The sequence below is a fragment of the Sus scrofa genome, chromosome 4 (assembly GCF_054392235.1).
Source record: "Sus scrofa isolate SSC_HxYL_T2T_F1_AM1 chromosome 4, Sscrofa_HxYL_maternal_Yorkshire_Landrace_v2.0, whole genome shotgun sequence".
Classification (NCBI taxonomy): Eukaryota; Metazoa; Chordata; class Mammalia; order Artiodactyla; family Suidae; genus Sus; species Sus scrofa.
In genome coordinates, this window is record NC_139386.1 from 60,963,049 (window position 1) to 60,988,740 (window position 25,692).

Sequence of the window (25,692 nt, forward strand, 5' to 3'; positions counted from 1 at the left end):
GTCTATATATAGATATATAGTCATATGTCTCTATCTCAATTTTAAAAACTGCAAAAACTCTAAAAACAAAACAAACAAACAACAACAATAACAACAAACCCTACATAGATTTCCCTAGTTACTTTGGCAAATTTCCTTTCAGGACTTTCATCTAGACACAGATTTTTGTTTTGTTTGTATATGGTTTTAATCATACTCTCTAAATAATTTTGAATCACAAGTTTCTCAATTTTATTTTATTTTTTTCAGTTAATGTTATAGCCTTTTTCATTATGAAGGATGCTTTATTTTTATTTATTTATTTATTTGAAGGATGCTTTATACATCACTGAATATAACACAGTTTTTAAAATCAGTCCTATGTATTAGATATTTAGGTTGTTTCTACTGTGTTAACTCTTATAAGTGACATCTGTGATCATCTTTGAGGGGTAAGACTTCTAGGACCATTTCCCGAGGAAAGATTAACTGGAATAACTAGGCTTGACAATTATTGATCTTTTTCAGGCTTATGCATATAGGTTGAATGTTTCATTTTATTTATTAATTGTATTTCCTTTTTTGTAAGTTGTCAGTTTCTTTGCCTGGCTTATTTATCTTTTTGGGGGATTATAGTTTCTTCCTGATCTATCTATCTTTTTATTTTTTTATTATTTTTTTTTTAGTAGCTTCTTTAATAGGTTTTATTTGTTTGTTTATTTGTCCATGACACACAGCAGCTTTTATAATGGGATCTTAATTCCCAGACCAGGGACTTGAACCCAGGCCGCAGCAGTGAAAGCACCACATCCTAACCACTAGGCCACCAGGGAACTTCCAGGTTGTTCATCTTTTTATTTTAAAAACATCATTTTGTTACAAAAATAATTCAGGCTTACTACAAATTGCAAATTCAAATAAATTAATGGAAAAAAGATTGTCTATTGAAAATATAGGGTAAAAAGAGTTCTTAATTTAAAAAAATCATATTTTTGAATACTATTTTATAACTACATTTTCCTTCCAAATAGTTGGCTGTCCAAATATGTCATAAAATTGTTAAGGTATAGTATTCTGTTACTATAATTTAACTAGTGTCATATTGATATATATTGACATTTCCTTTTTTCACTATTTTTATAAACAGCACTTCTGAGATAGTTCTGTGCATAAATCTTGGTATGATTATCTGACCATGTCCTTGGTATAAATTCTTTGGAGTGGGAAGACTGGAAAAGATATACATTCCTTGAAAGTTTATACATATTTCCCACTTGCAACAAGGAACTAACTACTTGTCCCTAACACTAGTTATCATTTCAGTTTACTTTTACTTTTATTTTTCATGTTTGCCAGTCTAATAGAAATACTGTCATTGTTTTATTTTGTGTTTTTGGTGAATAGCAATAGTGAACATCTTGCCATTTATTTAATTTTGAAATGAATGTTGTATTGCAGTTGGATTGGCCTGTTCCAGTTGCTCATTAGTCTTTTGGATTTATCACTTTCTTCTTAATTTATACCCTTTGTCACACTGTTCAAACTCTTTACTACCTGTTTGTTATCAGTTATATTTGCTAAACAATATATTTCTGTTTTATATAATTGAATTTACTTTTTTTTTTTTTACTTTATAGTTTCGAGTTTGGTTGTCATACTTAGAAAAACCATTGTTCCCATGGAAATATTGGCATATGTTTCCTTCTAGTATTTGTTTTATATTTCAATCTTTATTTTAAACTATTTAAAATTTATTTTGTATAGTCAGGACTTTTACTCACCCCTACCAATAATAATAATTGCCAGTATGCATTGAGTTCATACTACCTTATTTTATTGTTCCTAAGATACATTTATTTAAATTTGAACCTCTCTCACTTCCGTGAAATCACTGTTGTCCGAGTGACACTTGTGATATAGTTGTCATTGCCTGCCCATATGCAAAGTTGGTCTTGACTGTTTATATTATTAACTTGTTTTTTTGTGCTATGTTCTTTATGGACTGTAAACCACAAAATATTGGGTCATTCTCAGCATTTTTTTTCTTTAATGAAATAGAATAGGAGATATTAGAATGTCCTGCATATAGTAAGATTAATTACTGCTTTAAGGAAACTTATTTCAGCTGTGTGTTAATATGCATGTAGAAGGAGATCTCTTTTTTTTTTTCATTTTTTTTTATTATTTGAAGTGAGAATTGCAACAATTTTTAATTTTTATTTATTTGTTTATTTTGCTTTTTAGGGCTGCACCCAAGGCATACGGAGGTTCCCAGGCTTGGGGTCCAATCAGAGCTATAGCTGCAGGCCTATGCCACAGCCACAGCAACGCAGGATCTGAGCCGCATCTGCGACCTACACCACAGCTCACTGCAATGCCAGATTCTTAACCCACTGAGCGAGGCCAGGTATTGAACACGCAACCTTATGTTTCTAGTCGGATTGTTTCTGCTGCACCTCGACAGGAACTCTGGAGTTCTCTTTATGAGAGTGCTGGTTTATGATGTAAACTGTGAGCCATCATTGTCCAGAGATTGTGATGGTGATTTACAGGCAGTTATGAAAGATTGTAACCACTGCTGACAAGAAAAGACAAAGTGGCTGATGCTGGAATGTGTTACAAGTTCAGATTTCTGTACACACCTACCTATATCTTCTGAAGATCTTCACCCTCTCTTCTGCTCCTATTCACACTTGTCCCTGGGCCCCTTCTCTGCCTGCTGCTGTTCCCAATGTTGGTCCCTCTCTCCTTGGTGGAAGCAACAATGGGAGTTAGTGCGGTGCTTAGCCAGATTTTCCTTTAATCTCTGCTTCACACTTGGTAGTCATAGGTACTAACTTGCCTTGCCTTCCTATATAGGAAATACACCCAGAATACAGAAGCAAAGCCTCTTGCTGTCCACATACAGAGTTTACTGCATAGTTTACAAAGTTATTGTTCCCAAATTGTTTACCGCAAACCACTGGACAGTAACTATTATCTTTACCACATGGTTGAGAAGCTAGCTTTCATTTTCTTTTCAAAATCAGCATACTGCCTTTACTTTGCCCTGTTGAATAACCATCATTTTTTCCATCTTAAAGGCTTTTTTTTTTTTTTTTTTTTGCTTCTAATGACTGAGAGAGTGTGGGCCTTCACCTGATTAGATAAATTCTAATTTAGTTTTTGAGAAAATTTAATTTGTCCCTTTTTATTCATGTTTAAGATTTCTCCCTATTTCAGAGTATTTGACATACAGCTGTATCCCATGTATATACTATTTTCATTTGGTTTGAGTAATACAGGGAATATTACTACATGGTAACTGGTTCTTTTTAAAATAGCAATTTAAAGCTATCCTTCTGTGTTGTTAACTCTGCATCTGAATTTCATGTGCTAATGGTATTTAAAAAGAGCATTTTAAAAAGCACATTTTGGAGTTCCCGTCGTGGCGCAGTGGTTAACGAGTCCGACTAGGAACCATGAGGTTGCAGGTTCGATCCCTGGCCTCACTCAGTGGCTTAAGGATCCGGCATTGCTGTGAGCTGTGGTGTAGGCCGAAGACACGGCTTGGATCCCCCATTGCTGTGGCGCTGACTTAGGCCAGCAGCTATAGCTCTGATTAGACCTCTAGCCTTGGAACCTCCATATGCCGTGGGAAGCGACCCTAGAAAAAAGGCATAAAGGCAAAAATAAATAAATAAATATAAATAAATAAAAAAGCACATTTGTCAATACTTTGTCAATACTTGGGTTTTTTCTTCAGTTACTTATTAGTAGAAAATAAGTTTGTATTCATTATCTGTTCATTATTTGTTACGATTTTTAACAGCAAGAGCTTTTTGATGGATGGAAATGCAAAATTGTGTAGCCACTTTGGAAAATTGTTTGGTAGTTCCTTAAACAGAGTTTCCACATGACCCAGCAGTTCCATTCTCAGTTAAATAACTGAAAGAAATGAAAACGTATATCTACTCAAAAACTTATAAACAGATGTTCACTAATTATTATTCATAATAGCCAAAAGGTGAAAAGAATCCAGATGCCTACCAACTGATGAATGGATAAACAAAATGTGGTATTTGTCTGTGTGTGTGTGTTTCTATGTGTGTGTATCTGTGAATATTTCAGCCATAAGAAGTAATAAAGATACTACTTGGCTAAGTATCTACCATGCCTTGAAAACATGCTCAGTGAAGGAAACCAGTCACAAATACTCTATGATTCCATGTACATGAAATGTCCAGAATAGGCACATATTTAAAGGTAGAAAGTAGATTAGTGGTTGCCTCGGGATAGGAGGATGCGGAAAGAGGCTTAAGGGTTTGATGGCTGAGGGATAAAGAGTTTCTTTTTGGGAGTGGTGATAATATTTAAGAATTGATTGTCATAATGGATGCACAGCTCTTTTTAATGAGTATATTTAAAGCCATTGAAGTGCTTACTTTAAATGGGTATATTATATGGAATGTGAATTTTAACTTTTTTAATGTAGTTATCTCCATTATAATTCATGAGTCCATTAGAAACTGATATAGATCTCTTTGATAATGAAAAATAACCTAGGTTTTCATAGGCTTCTGCTTTCTATTCATTCAGTGGTGTAGTTAGAAAATCCACTGTTTACTTGAGAATGGTGAAGAAGGCCAAGTCATGCTGTAGTGGCAACACAAGTTTTCACCTCATAAGTACTCTGCAAGGTCTCTGGGACCCCATACTGTCTTAAGAGAACTGCCCATCTTCATTGTCTTCTGGAATTCTTTATACATTCCATCGGGCACCTGGCCAAAAGAACGTTCTGTTTCTTTACTTACTTTCAAGGTGTGGTTCTGGGGCTACACATTAGAATTTGCGTTTCTAACCTCCTTTTCTCTTTTAATTTGCTCTAAAGGGTAATTTTTAAAAGGATTCAAACTTAAGATTTTCAAATTGTCTATGATTATTTTATTTAAAAAAGTATATTAATCTCTTGACCAACTCTGCAAAATGAAGGCTCCAAAAGCTTTGTGTCAGCCGCCAAAGAGCTAGGTGAGGCTCCTCTTTTCTCCCCAAATCAAGTTATTTGGAATCCTGAGCCAGTGCAAACACAGAGCAATAGTCTTCCTCTACTCCCAAGAAAAAAGAAAATTGTAATTTTTCAAAAAAGAGCTTTTCTGTGTAAGAATGGCAACATAAGGGACTCAGAACACTGTTTCTTTCTGTTCTGTTTGTGAACTTGAGCAAGTCATATATCATCTTTTGTCCTCAGGCCCAGTGTCTTGTTGATTTTTTTTAGAGCCTTACCAACTTCTAAAATGTATGATTTTAATTTTGAGTGAAATGATCTGATTATAGCTGTCAACAAATATGCATTTAGATACACTGACTACTCTTATTCTTGGTTTCCCAAATTGCAGGCATGCTTATTTAGTAGGACTAATCCTGCTACCCTCCCCTCCCTTATCATAGCTTCTAAAGGAAAGTCCATTGTTTGTTTATATTAAAGGCAGCATTTTCCCAAAGTTACTATACAGTGTAGTTCACCTCATTTTTTAGCCCAAACAATGCATGTGGTGCCACAGAGTCTGCTGTCAAATAGCTTTAGTTACTCTTTTATAAAACAAGCTAACAGTAGCTCTTGACCCTGCAATGTTAGAGAATCTCAGCAAATAACCACAGACGTTATTTATAGCAATGTATGTTTTGGATTTATAACATTTTATCTGTTATAGGCATAGTATATTATTTGCTTGGTTACTTTATAATTGTGATAGTTTCATGCCACCCACTGTAGGTTGTTCTGCAGTGGTTATTCTAGCCACAAATTAAGGAGTTATTTTTTTTTTTGTGGTTCGGTTATACACAAGAATTATATTGCAAGAGTTGCTGGAGCCCAAGTTCTATAAACAGTTTTTGGGAAGAAGTCTTTGTATAAGGGACTGACTAGATTGCTGGTACTCAGAACAGGAGAGGACAGAATTTAGATGAGTAAAACATAACTTGTCAATAAAGTTGTTGAATATTGAGCTATAAAATGTCAAATGAGAATTTGCCAACTACTGTTCATGTTGGTATATGGCAGCAGTCTTTTCATTAGTAACAAATTGTAGGAATTTTCCTAAGCCTAGAACAGTGATGGTTTACGCTTTTGGGGGTCATAGAGAATATCGTAAAAACACATTGCGTGTCTAGGAAACCTTACACATGTATGTATACACACACAATTTGCATGTGATAGTACAGGGTTTACAAATTCCCTCAACACATTCATTAACCTTTAGGTTTAAAAACCTTTAGGCTTAAAAACCCATGTTCTGGAAGTCTAGGAGCAAGGTAGTTTTTATCTTCCGGAGTCACTAATGGTGATAATTTAGAGATGAAGCCATCTGTTCCTTATGGCTGCTGCTATATAAGGTGTGCTAGATTTGTTGAAATATAGACATTGTTTTTATGATAGGCACCATAGGAATGGCACCACATGTGCCTGGCTTTTTTGTTTACTGCTATGTCCAAACACATATAATAGTAGGTGCTTAGTAAATATTTAGTGAATGAGTGAGAGATGCAAGGAGGTATGTGTTCTATGGAAGAAGAGCTGACACCTGTTTCCAGATTTCACTGTACTTGTTTCTACCCTTCTATTAGTACAAAAGGAAAATTAAGAAAAAATGAGAATGCATCTAGTAATACTACAGAGGATGCTTTGAGCACAAATTTAGTTTTCCTATTTACTTCTTACCTTGCATGACCATAATATGTTTTTCTTTTGTTACAGATGACCAGATTTTTCTCTCACTCTCTCTTCCATTTCAAACATGCTTTTAGTGATTAGAGAAAAGGTAGGATCAATAAAAAGTTTTTGTATTATTTCTAGTTATTTTGAAAAGTTACAGGATTTCTTGAAATATGCTTTTGACTAAAATTTTGGATTTATAAATAAAGGAAAATTTGTTTTGAGAGATTTCAGTCCATATTTTTATTTTATTTTTTAAATTACTCAATGAATTTTATTTAGTCCATATTTTTAAAGGTTTTTTTTTTTTTTTTTTTTTTTTTTTTTCTATCCAGTTAAAAAATATTGGCCTAGGGTGGCTCTCAGCAGTAATGAACTGGACTAGTATCCATGAGGATGCAGTTTCGATGCCTGGCCTCACTCAGTGGGTTAAGGATCCAGCGTTACTGTAAACTATGGTGTAGGTCACAGATGCGGCTCAGATCCCACTTTGCTGTGGCTGTGGTGTAGGCCAGCAGTTGTAGCTCCTCTAATTTGACCCCAGGAGTGGGAAGTTTCATATGCTACGGGGGCAGCCCTCAAAAGACAAAAAAAAAAGGCCCAAAGCTAGACTCAGTATTTGTTTTCTTCTTTGAAATTCAAGCAGACATCTAAGATTTCTAAGTTTTTTCTACCTCCCTACTGAATTGTCGAAAGACAGCCCTCATATAAATAACTTTTTTTTCTTAAATAGTTTTAATACATTACCTTTGTCACCTTTTGAGAGGTAAATGAAAAGAAATTGCATTGCAGTTTGTATATAAATTATCTTTTTTTTTTTTTTTTTGGTTTTGTACCACAACTAAGAAAGGGAATTCTTAAATTGATTGATTTAATATAAAAAAACTGGTTCATAGTCTTAAGTGATAGGAATAACTTCTAAAGAGGAAGTTAATGTTTAATGACCAATTGCTATGACCCAGGCAGATGCTTTACATGCATAAAATCATTAACCCTTATAACAATTATAATCAGCACACAATATTATTATCCCTATTTTCCAGTTGAGAGCACAGAGAAGTTCAGTAACTTGTCCATGGTTGCAAAGCCATCCTAATCACCTCTAGACTGCCTCTTAAACTTTGTAATCAAGAGACTGTCAAGGAAGGCTTCACAGAGGAGGTTATATTTAAATTGATTCCTAAAGAATAAGTGGAAGTTCCTTAAGTAGAGACGAGAAGAAGGCAGAATGTATGGATGCCCAGTAGTATGAAAGGGTCCTTCGTTGTGATGAAGTTTGGGAAGGGCACTTGCAGGGGATGAGACTAGAAAGAGGCTGAACTCAGATTGTGAATTGATTTGTGTTCCAGTCAGGGAGTCTGGACTTTATGTCATAGAGGAGTTCCATACCACCAATCCAGAGTTTGATTGTAGGCTGGTTACTTTAAAATCAAGTGGAAAGATTATTTATAAGGCAATTTCCTAAGCCCCATTCTAGGAGATTCTGATTAAGAAAGGTTAGGATGGCAGGTAGGAATCTAAGTGGTTCTGATGTACAGGTGTGTTTGGGACCTGTGCTATTGTGAAGAACTATTCAAGATTTATAAGCAAGGAAATGACAAAGGCACAATTTTGCTTTAAAAATGGAAATTATTGAAGCTAGTACAAAATATATTGGACATTTGGAGGCAGGGAGATCAATTAAGCTATTCTAAAAATTCATAAAACATGATAAGATTTTGAATTAAAACTGGCATTATTGATGGAATTTAGAATGATGAAAAAGATATTTCAGAGTAAGAATCGATAGGTAAATAAATAGGAAGGAGACAGAAGAGATAGAGGATTATGTGAGGATTAATAGGCTGAGCAAATGAGTTGATAGCTTTTCTTTAGCTGAGAGATGAGCAAGATCATTTTGCTATACTAACTTTTACTTATTTAAATATCTATGCAGTCCAGATAACATAAATAGTATGCATCAAATTATGAATTGAGGCCAGGCAATGTTTAGTATAGGAAACAAAAACTCAAGATATTTAATAAAGGCTCCAGGGAGAAGGAGCTCAGCCATTGTGTCAGAAGTCTCTGACTTAGCCAAATGGAGAGAAACTGGAGGGTCATATTCAAACATGACCTGTCAGCTTCTTGGGGCAGTACTGGCCACACTTCTCTTCGCTGTACATTCTTTTGCTATTTGAGGAAATCTACCCTTCACCTCTTTGTCTGAGCTGGATTGGTATCCCGTAACCTTCCCCAAAGCCTCAGGCAGTGCCTTCAGCTTTGGTTATTCAACTTGACTCCTGCTCACCAGGCACGGGATGATATGATACTCCATCAAAAAGGGTTTTGCTCATGCACAGCATTTGTCTCTTGCTTATGCAAGTGCTTTTTGCAGTTTCCAGCACACAACAGCACCTTCAGCTACCCTGACCACCCAAGCAGTGGTCCATGGGCAGCCATGTTAAAGCCATGTGGCCTTTTCACCTGATTAGACCAGAGTAGGCATCAGAACCAAGCTGGAACCAAACCAAGTTCTATCCCCTAGATTTTGGAATTGTGAACAAGAGGAGATTAATTAGTCTTTCATGTGTCTGAGGCTTTAACTTGTAAATTCAAAGGGCGTTGAGCAGCCGCATTGAATGCCATGCCAGGGTACAGAGAAGGCTAGTTGAAAGGAAGAGAACAGAATTATGTAGACATGTGGAGTGAAGAGAGGTGAGATTCCTGAAAGAGAGCTCACTGCCGGAGTCTCCCTTGGCTTCTTAGTTTCTGCACCCAGCCCTTCCTGAAATCTGATCTCAGGTTTCTTTAGGCACCCATGTCTTCTTAATAATGGATTCTTTGTTTTTCCCTCTTTCTCTCTACTTAAACTAGTTTAATTTCTGTTTGGGGGAGCCAAGAGTCAGTATCTACACACCAAATGCTTCTTGTTCTCATTTTCTTTCTTGGTTGTTGTCAAAAGATATGCTACCAGGATGTACTGTTAGGAACACTGCACTACCATTTTTGAAAAATATGGCTTTCAGAAAACATCCTTGGATTCAGTGATTCAAAATAGAGGTTAAGCCTTCATATTTTCAGTTCAGCTTAGGCATTTGAATTGAACATTACCAAAATTAGTTATTTAGAGTGGGAGACACAGTAGCCTGGGTTCCAACACAAATTTTTGAATCTAAGTACATTTCCATTGTGTCTCTAAACACTTAATTCAGAGTTCTAATTTTTACTGTCCCCCCCCCCACAACTTTCTTCAAATGATTCTTTGATTTTTGCCAAGTTTTTTAGCCAGTTTTTAAATATAAAGAAAATGCAGCTGAGTGTCTCAGACTCTTGAGGCTGCTGTAACAAAAATATCATATATTGAGTGGATTAAACAGCAAATGTTTATTTCTCACAGTCATAGAGGCTGGAAAGTCCCAGTCTAGGCACTACCAGATTTGGTGTATGGAGAGGATCTACTTCCTGGTTCATAGCCGGGTTTTCATGTTCTCTTTCTCATATGGCCAGGTGCAAGGGAGCAATTTTTGGGGTCTCTTTTATAAGGTCACTAATTCCATTCATGAGGGCTCTACCCTTGAAGGCCACATCTCCAGACACCTTGGGCATTAGGGTGTAACATATGAATTTTGGAGGGACATAAACATTCTTTCTGTAGCATTCAGGAATCAAGATTGCTTGAAATGCATGTGTGCAATTGCTTAGAAGTTTTTGTTTGTTTGTATTGCCTTTTTTTTTTTTTTTAAAGGGCCCAGGCTAGGGTTCTAAGCAGAGCTATAGCTGTCAGCCTACACCACAGCCTCACCAATGCCAGATCTGAACTGTGTCTGTCACCAACACCAGAGCTCATGGCAATGCTGAATGCTTAACCTACTGAGTGAGGCCAGGGATCAGACCCACATCCTCATGGATACTAGTTGGATTTGTTACTGCTGAGCCACAAAGGGAACTCCCTAGAAGTTTTTTTGAAAAGGATATATACAATGGAGTCAAAGAATATAAAGGTATAAATATATACCTTCAAGACAGAAAATTTTAAGATGCCAAACTAACTCAAACAAATTATACCTTGGAATAGTCTAGTCAAGGAAGCATCCTAGTAAATGTAAAGTAAGATAGAACATAATCTATAATAATGAAAAGTATCGGTCACATTTTCATACATAGCATACATGATTATACTGTACCAATCAGTTATTCTTATAAATTATAAAAGAACTAAAGCCCAACAAGCTGCAGGCTGTTAAATAAATTAGTTTGAAGAATTAAAAGTACTTTGTGAACATATATTATGTTGTTATGTAGTATATTTGAACAACTTGGCTAGTTAATTAATACATTTTCACATTATTTTCTAAGTTCCATTATTTCTTCTTTGACTCATTAGTTGTATAGAAGTGTATTTAAAATTTCCAAACAGTTGAGAAGTTTTTATTATTATTTTATAGCATAATTGTATTGCAACCAGAGGAAATGATGCCAAAGTTTTGAAATTTGTTAAAGCTTTTTTTTTTAGCCCACTGTTTGGTCAATTTTTATAAAGGTGCCATTTTAAAAACAGTTTTGATGGCTTGTTTTTTCTGCTAGTAATCTTTTTAATTTTTACTGTGTATGACTTGAGCTGTTTTTACCTCTTTCACACAAATTTAGAATTTTCCTTTCTTCTAGGTAATTTTCTCCTTTTCCCCCCATTATGTAGTGATGAGTTGTGTCTATAGAAATGTTAAAAGCAGCCCAAGCTTCACTGCTTCCCTGCTGTTTATTCTTTGAGTTCCAGCTCTCTTTTCTTTTTCTGTCTTTCTATAATCAATTCTAAATTACTGACTGAATGATACAATTAAAGAAAATGTTTTTTGGTATTTTAACCACTGTGTTCATTTCTTTCTATCAGGCTCTTTGGTCCATTTACTCATTCTAGCATGCTACTGGGTATGGACGTCTGTTACCTTTATTTTTAATTGTAATCAAGGTCATTCATGAATATTTGTCTATGTTTATGTAAGTTTAGATTCTGAAGAATAAATTAAATCAGGGCCAAATGGGATGAACTTGTAAATAAGTGCAAAATTTTACTTAAACTTCTGATGTGGTTCTTGCTTGGTATTGCTGTTCTATTGACCAATACCATGGGAGATTTAAATGTGAGGAGGCATTCTGAAAGTTATTGAAATGGAGGACATTTTTTTTTTTCATTTTGTAATCATTTATATGCTTAAAGCATCTATCAAGACAGTTATTTTTCATTAATTAACTTCGTTGCATTCTCAGAATCACTGCAGATATAATTAACATGTGAGATTAAATTCATAAGCATGAAACTAATTACGGTTGTGTGGTGATGAAAGCTATTAAACAAAACATTTTGCTTTTTAACTTTTAGACTAGATGTGGTCAGCAATTGCCTGTTCTTCTAAAAGGATATACCTTAAATGTATTTTAATTCACAATATATTATCATTCATGAGGCTACTGTGGATATATGGTTTGATTCTATGCCACAATCTTCTATGGAAAGGACTTCTTTCCTTTGCTAAGTATAAGAATAAGAATAGTACTACTTATTAACAAGTTGTGATGATTGTTGTACACCTATAAATGTAGTAAAATTCATTAAGTAATAAAAAATAATTATGAAAGAAAAAAAAAAAGTGGAGTTCCCATTGTGATTCAGGGGGAACATATCCGACTAGTAACAATGAGGTTGCAGGTTTGATCCCTGGCCTCAATCGGTGGGTTAAGGATCCTGTGGTGCTGTGAGCTGAGGTGTAGGTCCCAGATGCGGCTTGGATCTCTTGTTGCTGTGGCATGGGCCAGCAGTTGTAGCTCCGATTCAACCCCTAGCCTAGGAACCTCCATATGCCACAAGTGTGGCCCTAAAAAGCAAAAAAAAAAAAACAAAAAACAAAACAAAAACATGTTATCCATGCTTTCATAGGAATGTTAATGAAATAGTATAGTATAATGTTTATGGGTACGAGATGAGAAGTCATATTGCCTGGGTTTACTTATTTAACAGTGTAATCTTAAGCAGGTTACTTAATGTTCTGTCCTTTAATTTCTTTTCTGTAAAAATAATACTACTTTAGATAAATCACTTAGAAGAGGATCTGGACCTTAAATATCAATTACTTAATTAAATTTGCTGTTGTTTTCCCCCTTAGGAACAATTATTAGGCTGTACATTGATGTGGATTTGGGAAAAAATTCAAATCATATACATTTTTTAAAGTTTTAATATTAATAGACTTATGTGTCTTATATTTACTTATATCGCATACATTACATCCATGAAGTTTGAATTTATTTACTAGAGATCATTAAAAACAGCCTCCAAGTGTATGAAATATCCTTCTGGTCTCAAGGATCAGTGATCTCCATCATCTGGTAAGAATCTTCTGTAGAGTCTTGAAAAAGCAGTTCCCTCTCTGTGGGAATGGTAATGGTGTTTATGATGTTAGTTAGAAAATTATAGTAGAGGTTATAATAACAATAGGGGCTAGCACTTATATTTATTGAGTACTTACATGGTACCAGGTCTTTTTCTAGGTATTTTTTTCGTCATCGCAACCAATGAAATAGGTACTATTATTATCTCAGTTTTTTTTTTTTGAATAAAAAAATGGAGGGAAATGTCATTTTACAGATGCAAAAATTAAGATATGGAGGGGTTATACATAGTCATACAGCTAGTAATTGGCAGAACCAGAATTTGAACACAGTCTAATTACATAATATGTACATCGGAGTTCCCATTGTAGCTCAGCAGGTTACAAACCTGACTAGTATCCATGAGGGTGTGGGTTCGATCCCTGGCCTTGCTTGGGTTAAGGATACAGCGTTGTTCTGAGCTTGGTGTAGGACACAGACACCGTTCCGATCTGGCGTTGTTGTGGCTGTGGAGTAGGCCAGCAGCTGTAGCCCCTATTCAACCCCTAGCCTCGGAACCTCCATATGCCACAGGTACGGCCCTGAAAAGGCAAGAAACAAAAACAAGAAACAAAATATGTACATTAATACAGATGCATTTCCACCAAGATAGTTTTGGCTTAAGGCAATGACATTTCATTCATCTCTGGCACTTGTCCCTTACTTTAGGTTTCTTGGCTAGTATCAAAGAGACCAGTCTTAAGCCTTAAAGTACTGTCTAGTCAAAGTCTCCACTGAATTGTCTTTGAGCTCTATTTTATCCCTGAGTTGGATTCTTTATTGTTACACTCCCTTTACCTTGGGAAGTAGTCACAAAGAGAGATGTGTATTTACTTGGGACTATATACTGTTAACATACAAGCAAAGAAATGCCACTGCCAGCCTTGCTAATGCCTCACGTCCCCTACCTGGATCTTGCTTCCTCATCAGCTTTCAGGCCCTATTCCAGTGGTCTCTATTGAGTCCTGGCCTACCTTACTTTAGTTCCCTACTTTGAGCCAGTCCCAGTTTCTCTTTGCATCTAACATAAGCTTTTGAACAAGAAATATGAGAAATCTAACAGAAAACAAAATGCCAAAAGACCAATAATTCAATCAATAACCATATTGATATCGAATGGTGACTTTTCTGTTCTTTTCTAGGCACTCTAAATAATGCATTCATTGTATTTTAACTCAAAAAATCACTTTCCTTGTGTAAGCTGGGATAGGAGGAGTTTTAGTGAGTGACTTTCCAGTTCTCTCTTGACCTGTTCTGTGCAGATAGATACAACTGCTGGCCACAGGGAAGAGTGTGGAGCATTCTTCCGCCTTCACTTCCTCGGCTCTTTAGCCTCCATTGAGCTGTGAACAGTGGCTGAGGACAAAAGCTGTATACACTGTACAAACAGAGCACCAAAGCAGCAGTACACTGAGTCATTCTTCGCTCTGTGTGAGAACTGAGGGGGACTCTATTCATTTCCTTTGTGCTGGTGTCTGTCAACAGCGCTGTTTGAGGCAAGGCCTATTGTGCTGGCCAGTGTTTCTTATTGACCTAAGTCTGTGCCTGCTATGTTCCCAGGGTCGAAGTTGCGAGTGAGAGAATGTTTGAAAGAGGGTAATCATAGGCTAAATGCATTTTGCTGCATTGTCATCTGACCTATTAAATCTAAACTGTGGTCTCCGTTAATGCAAACAGGTAATTATATAGTCACAGCTGCAGCTATTGACATCTGGTTACCACCCCCATAGGGAAAAAAAATACGTGTTTTTTGTCTGTGTCTAGGTTCTTATATGCTGGACCTTAATGATTTTTAACTGAAAAGAGATAATGGATTAGGAGGACTCAAAGAGCCACAAGGTGGATACTTTAAAATAGCTCTGCCACAGCTGTTCGAATACATTTTCCTTTGATGACACAGTACATTCCCATGACTCTAGGTTGAGTAATCTTGGTTTAGTTTTAGTTGTTAAGGTGTGTAAGGTAGAGAACTTTTACATTTCCATCCCGTATGATCCCATCATAATAAGTCACTTTGAAAGGTCTACTTCTCATAACTTCATCTTGCTTGCCCACTGGTTTTACCCATTGTATTTCATTGTCCTGATGCCCCTTGCAAATAGGATGGTATTTGCAAGAGGTCCATGTCCCCCAGTCAAGACAAGGACATTGGAGTGAATTGAGGCTTTATGGCTATTAATTATGTTAGTAAATGCTGTCCTTTCTAGTTTCTTTCAGTTTTCTAAGGAGCCAAAGTTATGAATAAATCAGTCCTGGTATATCACATCCCTAATATCCTTTGGAGACAAAATACGTTTATATTAGTAGAAGAAAAAAATGTTTAGAAATGTATTCCAACCAACCATGAAAATTCATATACCAGGAGAGCATCTATTACCTAAATTTCATTTACTTCCATAATTCATTATTTAGCAATATTTATTAAAAGCCTAGTAGGTGGTCAAGTCTGTGATAGGTATTGGGTTACAATTTAAAAATAAAAATCTACCATCTTAGTTTTTCTGATTCATGCCAACACTAGTGGCATTATGAATTATATTAGGAGTGGAACTCATATAGGAAACAGGAAAACAGTTTTAAGATCTTGTAACTTCAAGGTTTTTCTAATGTTTTGACACTTTCTGTCTCCTAAATGTTTTGCTGCAGTGTCTAAGAGAATACTTAAATTTCCATTGGGACCTTGAAGAGAAGGCACTCTGAATGCCCAAGCCCTTGGGTTATGCCACCTTTTGAGCCAGAGTCCTGTGGACCAGGCTCAGTCCATGCCTTCTTGCTGTGCACAACTCCAAGTGTGTCTAGGCCTGGGTGCATGCGGTTCTTTGAGGTTGTAGTTATTCAGAGGATGGCAATTCATCATTACCTTCTGGGTTGTAGGTATTGGAGATATAATGAGGAATAATATAAAACTCTTACTGTCCAGGAACTCAGATTAAATAACTTTTATTTTTTTTAACCGTCCTCAATACAAGCACAATTTGGGGCGAGGGGGAATGGCATAGTGATTGAATTTAACAGAATAAATAATACAATAAAAAATCAAATCTTAAATATATTCTACCTTTGGAAATGTGGGCCAATAATGAAGAAATAATCTTTTCACTTTAAAAATAATATTTACCATTAATGCTCCTAAGTAAAGTTGCATATTCTACATGGATGTGTGAAATTAAAATATGTGAAACTAAAATACTAAAATACATGCCAGTCATTATCTTAACTCTTAGAAATGAAAACTATTTTCAAATTCTTTTAATTAAATATTTTAAGTTTTTTGGTAGTTTCATATATAGAATTATTTTGGCAGATACTAAATTCAGTGACTGCAAAAGGCTTTTCATATTTGTAAGAAATAACAAACCATATGCTGTCTTGCAGAAGCCTTGATTTGGAAAGAATATGGCTCTTGGCCAGCAATTAATTCAGCCACTCTTTTGTTTTGACCACATTGTGGTGTTGTATAGGTGTGAAATTTTCTGTCTTCACCAAGTAGGAATATTCCTTTATATTTATGATAGTTATTAGGGGAAGCAGTCAGCTTTTGTTGTTTTCCTCTAAAGTAATGGGAATTGTAAATACATGTACGTGAAAAACAGGATAAATGGGGGAAAACTATTGGGATAAAATGGGACTGTGGATTTGGTAGTGGATGGCTGAAAAGTGACTCCTGTCATTTTGCTCCCTTTAAAATTGTCTCGTTGTTATTAGGAAGATGGAAGCTGAATATCTGTAGATGTCTGTTGCTAAAGAAAATAGAATGAGAGATTATTTAATTATCTGTTGTGTAGTGGGATACCTTGTTGTCAAAAAGAGAAAGTAATTAGCCTGACGAATCGATTTCCTGCATTTCGCCTGAATCCAATTTAGATATTCTTAAATTATCTTCAAATACAGATCTTCTCTGATATCAGATTGTAGGGGCTCAATTAGGTTACTCAGTCTTCCTCTCATCATGCAACTTCACTTGCTTCTCATTAGAGCAGAATTAACTTTTTATTCAGGATATGGTAGTTAAACAGAGTTATGGGCTTGGGTCTCAAGATCGCAATCAGGGCAGGCTGGCCTCAACAGAGAGTTTCCTTTCACCCATTTTGACCATTGTCACCGCTTCCCCTCATTCATCCTCACTGCTGTTGATCTTAGCAAGAGACCCAGAGACACTATTGCTTTGCTTACAAATAAGGTTTTATGTTTGATCTTTTCATTTCATAAAAGATAAAGCACCTAAGTCTTAAAAGGGTGCTTTCTTTTTTTAATGAACAGCGGAGGCTCTGGGAATTTCAAAAGCTCTATAATGTTTTGTTCATATAGTAAAAAGGATTCGCAGCAGACATTGTGATCTGAATACTTGTTTTCTTTTTCTTAATGGAAAATTATTTCCCTAAGATTGAGCATAATTAAACTGTAGAATTCTGCATTCTACTTCAAATCGTAATAAACAAAACCAAACTCCACATATATCTTGGAGTGGCTTCCCAGACCCTAGCCTTAGCTATTGAGTTTCTCCTTCTTTACAGTAAGTACTGGTAGCAGGTACTGGACTGTAGGTACCTGTACATACCCCTTGCTGTACATACCCCATCCACACCCCTTGCTGTACACTAGTACAGTCTGATCTTTGGAAAAAGTGAAAGCATATTGAAATGCTTTGCAAATAATTGTAGGTGGGTACAGTACAGAGAGGGTTAACTATCCGGCATATTCAGTGGCTTAATTAAGCTCTGGCAAAGAGCCAGGATCAGTAGAATATGGGACAACCGCAGAAACCAGTGGGTTTCAGCATCTTGGCAAGGTCTGAAGCATTCAGCTGCGGTCTGTGCTTGTGCCTACCTGTTGTGGGAAAGTGAGAGGCTGTCCAGACGAGGGACAAAGCAACCAGGCACTTTCCCATCCAGCTTTCTTATTGTTTTGGCTCTTTAAAAAGGAGGCAAGAGTACCTGTCACAGAGCACGACTGTAGTGGTTCACTGCACCTTGCTTTGCGCAGTGCAAGGAGGGGCTAGCTTAAACCTCCTGAGGAAAACGCCCTGTCATCTCTCTGAGGCTGCACCGTGTGGAAAGCAGCATTCCCTGTAAAAGAGGATATTGTCAGGATTGAGGTTTGGGAGTGATCCATGGGGAGATTTGGCAATGTTGAGAAGTTTCAGTCAATGTTTATGTAGCCTCAGTGTTTTTTTAAAAAAGAAAGTACTAGAGTTTTATCATTGTTATTGATCAAATTAATATTGATCATAAGACTATGAGCCTATAAAATATTATTATCAATATATTATTTTAAAAAACATACACTAATTTTGTGAAGTGTACAGATCTAAAGGATCAAGGATCGCATTTATATATTTTCTACTTCTTTTTTTAGCTAAAATAAATTGATTTGCTATGAGAATGGTCATAACTCAAGTTTTTAGGACTAAAGCCTCTATAGTAATCTTTCTTTTACACCCAAAATCCATGTTATAAATATGCTTGAATTTCCTCTTGCATATAATTTTTCTGGGTAAAATTTTTCTGGGCATAATTTTTCTGGGTAAAATTATTTTAGATGGGGAAACCGCCTTGCGTTAGAAACTTCCTTCTGTCTCATTTATTTAGAGTTGTACTGTTTAATCTCTCAGGATGAAATCCAACTCTATAAACTGTAACTACAACAAAAATATTTCTTAAAATCTTAATAGATCTCAGAAAAGGCTGCATTATCTTTTTATTTAGAAAAGCCAATTTTGTTATAACTCTTAAAAATAGGTAGAATACCCCCCAAGGAATAACAGTTCTATTTTTTTTTTTCGTGTTTTATAGCCCTTGTGTAACAAAAATCTCTAGCTTTCAGCCTGAGACCTGCTTTTTGAAGCACTACTTAATATAGTACTATTTCACCATCATAAGAAAATTAGTAACAGTATTTTGGAGCTGATTTAGTCTTACCCTTAAAGTCAGATTAACAATAGAATGTTATTATTGAATATTCAGTAATCTTTGCTGCAGTTAAAATAACATAATTCTCTATACTCTAGTGTTTTATGAGCTCACATGTGAAAACAGGAAAGAGTTTCATTTTAAAATCTGTTATGTAGCTCTAGCTGTTAAAGGGCTCCTGCCATTGTCTGTACCACACTTTTTGTTTTGTTTTGTTTTGTTTTGTTTTGTACTCATTCATAGTTGGGCTTATATTATTTATTTAACTCTTCAGAGTAAATCGTCACCCATATCTATCCTTAAGTCAGTGTTGTACAGAGACTTAACAGTGAGCCCTTATTAACTTCATTTGTATAATTTGCTTGATTAAGCAAATCCAAACTAGTTTTGATATACTTGGGGGTTAAATTTGAAACACTTCCACAAGATATAAGAAAAATCTATCCTGACTCTTTATACGAGCAGAATTCAGTGTCTGTGGTTTTGAGCACACGTCACATTTGTGAGTGTTTCAGCTGTGTGGACAGAGTGGAGCAAGGGGACAGCTGTCATTCTGTAAATCAATTTGTGTTGATACACACCCATCAACAAAGTCTCCAAACTCCCTTTTGCCTTAAGGAGAAACCCAACAAAATCAATTAGTGATCTATCTTTCTTTCTTTCTTTCTTTCTTTTCTTTTTCTTTTTTTAAAGTAAATGTCTTTAAAAGAATTGTTGATGTACCAAGTAAAATTAGTTACCAATAAATAAAAATTATTTTTTAAATAATCTTTGAGTTTCTCTGATTCTCAAAATTTTCTCCTTCACTTAGGGATCTCTTTTCATATTATGCTGTCTGGGGGGGGAGATTTTTGAAAGTAATGGTAATGTGTTTCTCTTCTACCTCTTGCTTTTAAAAACATTGCAGAAGATGAAGTGGTAATAATGCAACAGGGATGAACCCTAAAAACATCATTATGCCAAATGAATGGAGACAGTCAGAAAAGACCATATATTGTATAATTTTATTTATATGAAATGTCCAGAATAGGCAGCTCCATAGAGACAAAAAGTAGACTTGTCATTGTCAGTGCCAGAAGAGGGGGAAATGGGGAGTGAGTGTTAATGAGTACAGGGTTTCTCTTTGGGGTGATGAAAATGTTCTTAAATTATGTCATGACCATAATTGTACAGCTTTGTGAAAATGCTAAAAATCACTGGATTGTATACTTTAGATAGGTAAATTTTATGATATGTGAATTATAGCTCAATAAAGCTATTTTTAAAAGCTTTAGTAATGGGAAATATAGATTTTAAAAACTACTAATATTCTATGCTTATAGTAAATGTCTCCCAAAGTACCCCACTTTAGCACAGTAAATATAATTTCTGTGTGAACTAAATAAGCCATTAAACTCGCTTGATTTTAATAGCTTGTAATAATACCCATAATATAACAGTATTAATCTGTACAGTCCTGAAAGTTGACCATATAAAAGACTTTGTGGCTTCTTGGATCACATTATCAGCAGAGTTAAAGTACATTCATTCAGCAAATAGTTGTTGATTTTTCTAGTGTATTTCAAGTATGGTCCTACATGTTAAAGACCTGGAGATGACTGAAGTATAATTTCTGCCCTTCGGAGTCTCCCACAAGTAGGATGGACAGGCAGAAGGAAGAGCCTGCCCGTCGTCATCCTTGAGTGTGTTTCAAGGACGCTGTATTCCATCTCAAGGCATAAGGGAAGTTTCTTTGAGAACGAGTTTGATCTAAGCTGGAAGAAAAAGACAATGGGCCAAGGAAATGAAATGAAGCCTTCTAGGCCAAACAAATGAATGTCTTCTGTCAAGGCATGGGGTGAAGGGAAAACAAGCAAAACAAGCCCAAACCATTTGAGAACTGCCAGTGACCCAGTTCTCACCTGAGGTCAGGGTTCATGTGGTGGGAGCTGTCATGCAAGGCCACCTGCATAGGTCCTACTAACAAGGGCCTGATAGGATTTGCTAAATTCACAAAAGAACAACTCTAAGGAGGACCGTTCATTTATTGTTTAATCCAGTTAATTTTGATCACTCAATTTAAGTGCAGAAAGGAGGTTATTCAGTTCAGCCTTTCATTTTTTTTTTTTTTTTTTAGATGAGTTAATCGAGAATCAGAGAACTTTGTGCTAGGTCAGATAGTATGAGGTGAAACCAGGATTGAAACCTAGAATTCTTTGAGTCCCCTCATCCAGCAGCTTTGGTCCTGTATTACTTGCCTTTGGAAAATCAGAGGATGCAAGGTTTAGGAGCACTCAGTAAATGTTGGCTATTCTTAATCTTCAGAAACATTCCTAATACTGTCCCGTGATAACTAAGAAGTACTAAAAAGTTATCTTTACATATAAAATGTCAACCCACAGAACAAATGTTTCAACCAAAATTTTTGTTTTGAAATTAGATTAGAATCATAGGTTTATTAAGTCTATGACTGTTTTTGTTTTAAAGCACTAAGTTTTGTAGTGGCATTTTACAAAGAAAAAGGTAACTGGCATAGATTTTTTAGTACCTGAAAGAGGAATGCTGATATAAAAATAACCTAAAAATGTGACTTTGGCTTTAGGACCAGGCAGTGGATGGAAGTGCATTGACTTTGACAAGTTAGCAGAAGCCTAAATTGCATCAAGGAGACTGCCACTGAGGGTTTTGATGTTATTTGAAGGTGAAGGAAGGGGCACCTTTGCTATAAAGTGGAAGCAACATAATCATAATAGTATGGAAATTAGGAAAAGCACCTCATGAAGTAGATGATCTAGCAAAGGAACTTTCCATGTGGAGGTTAAAGGTGCCACCCTCTTCTATCCTCTATAATAAAATGAGGAGAGAGGAAAGAGAATAAAATACAGAATGTTAACTGTAAACCAGCCAGGACTTGTTGGATTCAAAAATAAATTTGTGGAGTTCCTCTCGTGACTCAGTGGTTAACAAATCCGACTGGTAACCATGAGGTTTCGGGTTCAATCCCTGACCTTGCTCAGTGGGTTGAGGATCCTGTATTGCCGTGGGCTGTGGTGTAGTTTGCAGACGCAGCTCGAATCCCGCGTTGCTTTGGCTCTGGTGTAGGCCGGCAGCTACAGTTCCGATTTGACCCCTAGCCTGGGAACCTCCATATGTCACGGGAAGCAGACCTAGAAAAGGCAAAAAGACAAAAATAAATAAATAAATAAATAAATAAATAAATAAATTTGTCATTCTCAGCCTCTTCAGATAGTAGATGATTCTAAAATTAAGAAATGGCTTATGGGCAAAGTGAAATCCAAGGGTTTTGTCAGGGAAACATGAGCTAAAGATGAAGTCAAAGATGTCGCTGTAAAACTGTCGAGACTTCAGGATGATTTAATAAGATGGTGTCTTATAGACCCTTTCAAATAGAACAAAGGTCCTCTTAAGATCTTGAGGATGTGCCTCACTGGTCCTCTTGCATTACATAGATTAAGTTATTCTGTAGCACTTTTAAAATTAGAGAAGGGCTTATCTCAATAAGATTTGGGGGTGTGGAGTGAATTCCATTATGGCTCATAGAAAACTCACAAAATTTTTAAGAGAATTGTATTAGAGGAAACATTGCTGGCTTTGACTAAAAGGGACAGAAAATGTCTAAAATGAAGAGATACTTAGACTTCTGAATTACAAGTGGAGGAAGCAGGCTGAGAAAATTACTATTTCACTTCAAGTGCAGGCTACATTTTATAAAAAGGGAAGGATAGTTCAGAAGATTGAACCAAGAACCCAGAAGGCAGAGAAGAGTCCTGGAAAGTCATTCCCAGATAGTGGAACTAAGCCCTAATCAAAAAAACTGGCAACATTGGTTGGTTTCCAGAGTTGTAATGAGTGAGAATATGCTATGTGCCTCTCATTTCCCCCTTTGAGGACAGAGGGTCTAGAGTAGTTATCTTTATGCCTGTCCCACCAGTGTATGTTGGGTGTTTATGCATAGAGGCATGTACTTTGTATTTTTAGTTATAGGTTTTCATATCAATAGGAATGGTAGTAAACGATCTGTTCCCCGGGAACCACATGTGCACCTGAACTTGATTTAGATGATGAGATCTTGGAATTCATCCAAGAAGTCTGATGCTGCCTTAATAAATGAGGCTTTCTGGAGCTTTTGGAGGAAATGGGTATATTTTTCCTTTTTTTTTTTTTGGTCTTTTTAGGGCTGCACTCACAGCAGGAGGTTCCCAGGCTAGGGGTTGAATCAGAGCTATAGCCTCTAGCCTCCACCACAGCCACAGCAACGCCAGATCCAAGCCACATCTGCTACCTACGCCATAGCTCACAGCAATGCCAGGTCCTTAACCCACTGAGCGAGGCCAGGAATTGAACCTCCATCCTCATGGATCCTGGTCATCTTCGTTTCTGTTGAGCCACAACAGGAACTCTGGTATATTTTTCTTGTGAGAGGAATGTAAATAATTTGTGGTCTGCTTCAGACTGTGGTGATTTTAAAACATATCCACAAATGTTCTGATGCTGTTCTCATTTAGAAGTAAAGTCTAATTCCCTTCCTTTTGAGTTTAGGCTTGTCCTACAGTATTCACTTCTCACAAATAGAATGCAGTGGAAGTGGCCTCTTGCCTCTGTCTGTGGAGTGTGTTTCTCCCAGGGCTGCTCTCTTGCCTTTTGAAATGGACCACATTCTGTCTACGAAATATGTATTTTCCAGGCCACTAACACCTTTTGAGATAGCCCACACTCTATCTTTCTCAGTGAATCTACTTTTTAAGTAAGTAAATAAATAAATAAAGGAATGCAGTGGAAGTAACTGAGAAAGTGACATGATTTCTGAGGCGAAGTCATAAGGCAATTCTACCGCACTTTCTCTTCTGGAATTTAGCCACCGTGCTGTGAGGAATCCCAGACCACACGGAGAGGCCAAAGGTAGGTCTTCTGGGTGACAGCCCTAGCTGAGGTCCCAGCCAACATCCAGTGTCACATACCATGCTTGCAGCTGAGGAAGCCATGTGGGAAACCTCGGGTGAGCGGGTGAGAGCCGTTTGCTTGTTTGGGGGGGATAAGTTGCTTAGGCAGAGTAGTTATGAGTTTTATTTTGCTTGACAATCTGGTTTTTTTTTCCAATTGTTTAATTGAAAAGTACTATTCATAAAGAGAAATGTACCAATACTAAGAATACAGCTCTATAAATTATCCCAAAGGAAACACATGTGTCACCACCACCCAGTTTAAGAAATAGGAAACTGCTGGTCTGCCCCTCCCAATCCCTGCCTCCTCTCTCCCCTGCAGAGGGCATCCATATTCTGACATCTGTACCAGAGATAATTTGGCTGGTTTTTAACTTTATTTAAGTGAAATTATAGAGTGGATGGCCTTTGTGCCTGGCTTTTGCTAGCCTGCTGAGATGACCGTGTTCCCATGTGTGACAGTAGTATATTCATTTTTGTCGCCGGACAGCAGTGTGCTAACGGAACTGAAACCTCACTGTCCTCTGTGGTACCAAGAGAATTATGCACACCGCTGGTATTATGAAATATGCAACCAGAGTGGCCTTGTATTTTTTTTTTTTTTTTAAGCCAAGAGAAAACGGCTGCAGCCTGCTAAGCGCAAGCAGCTGCTACTTGATGTCTTCCACTGTGAGAGCACCTTTCTGACAGGTTCTCAGGCTCAAGTCTGAGGTCAGAACAGGATTAGGGCAGGAACCCACTTTGCACTGACAGCTGCTCCGTTAGTCAGTGCACTGACTTCAGCTCCATGGCTTCCGAGGAATGCTTAATTAATTTTCTCACTACCAAAAGTTATCTCTAAGAAAACTGTAATCATGTGTTTTAGCTGGTTTAGTTTCTTATGAGCAGTTGTGATTTCCCCCCAAATCCAATGAATTTTTTGTCCCTGGCCCGCTCCTGGATGCTTTACCCAACACAAATTTATCAAATTTATCTAATTGTGAATGTTACTATCCACTCTTCTCTTTATTAGTATTTGGGAATAAATCATTTGCTTTGCAGACCTAGGCAACTCTCAAGATGCCCAGTCATCCATCACATTGAACAGCTGGTTCCCTGTAGCACGGGAACTGCTCATGGGAAATAAGGAGCTCTTCTGAGGATGTGGGACCCTTTCTAATGTGGAGGACCCTGATGCAAGGATGTAGGAGTTCAGCTAGTGTGAGCAGAGATGCATCTGCTGGTGCACTTTCTGTGACGGTGGTTTAGCTTTGTGAAGATGAGGTTCCAGACTGCTTGGATCTTGATACCAGAATGTTCCACAGGAAGAACATTTCCACCTCTACATGAAAGCTAATGCCATTCTCTTGCCAGATAGAGTATAGGACATTTTTATTCCTGGTGGAAATATTTTTGTTCCTATTCTCTGTTTATTTAGGACACAGCTCATTGATGAACTTAATTTTGGATGGCTGGGGTAGAAAGAGAAAGAAAATAGGCTTACTAGAAAGTTAGTTTCTTTAAGTCCATCATGACGATACATCTGTATGAATAAAATTATTTCTATCTATCCATCTATAATCCTAGAAACCACTGACAATAGTCTAACAAGTTTTAAATGTGTGTGTGGAGGGGGTTGAATGATTTGTTTTAAAATATGGGCAGTGTAATACATAAAGTCCACTTGGAAAGGCAGTTATTTCCAAAGTTGATAAAAATGGGTTCTGTGAGATCTGTATTAGTATCAAATGTGCTCTATCTTATGGGTCGAGATGTTTTCAGCGCTTAG

At 36.6% G+C, this 25,692-nt stretch overlaps 1 protein-coding gene across 2 annotated transcripts in view; it reads left to right on the top strand.

Moving 5' to 3' along the window:
* MRPS28 (mitochondrial ribosomal protein S28) overlaps positions 1-25,692 on the top strand; it is a 95,733-nt gene that overhangs the window by 31,259 nt on the left and 38,782 nt on the right. The window contains exon 3 of one of the 2 annotated variants that reach the window (XR_014842727.1): positions 6,713-6,776. The gene's annotated coding sequence lies outside the window, so the exon portion shown is untranslated. 2 annotated transcript variants of the gene reach the window in all.